Raw genomic sequence first — 569 nt, 5'->3', positions numbered from 1 at the left:
GATAAGTGGCGCGGTTTGGATGGTGATGGAGGACTAGAGGAGAAGGAATAGGGAAGAAGGCGTGGAGGAGAGGGAATAGGAAGGAGGAATAAAGGAGAGTAGTGTAATAATATAGGGGGAGAAAGGGTGAAAGAGAAGCAAGAGAAAGGGTTGGAGGAGAAAGAAACGTGAAAAGAATTAATGAGAAGTGGAAAAAGACGAGGAAGATGAAGAGGAGGCGAAATAGATGTAGGAAGAGAAGAAAGGAGATAAAGAGGGCTAGGTGAGAGAAGAAAAAAGAAAAAGAAAAGAGCAGTGGTAGAAAAGGAGTATGATGATCATTAGAAATAAGAGAGAGGAAAGGGTAGAGGCGGGGGGGGGGAGACGGTGAGTGGGAGGAGAACTAAGACAGGACGAAGCAAGAAGAGAGGGGGGGGGGGGGGCAGTAAGGAAAACAAAGGAAATAAGGAGGAGGAGGAAGAGAGGAATAAATGAAGTATCAAGAGAAGAGAGCGATCACATAATCCCGGTCTGTCTCCCATTAGCAAACGACCCCGCGGATTCATGTGTATTCAAGGATTTCAGAGTAT

This window comes from Penaeus monodon, chromosome 27 (genome assembly GCF_015228065.2).
Source record: "Penaeus monodon isolate SGIC_2016 chromosome 27, NSTDA_Pmon_1, whole genome shotgun sequence".
Lineage (NCBI taxonomy): Eukaryota > Metazoa > Arthropoda > Malacostraca > Decapoda > Penaeidae > Penaeus > Penaeus monodon.
This window is presented reverse-complemented; position numbering follows the sequence as displayed.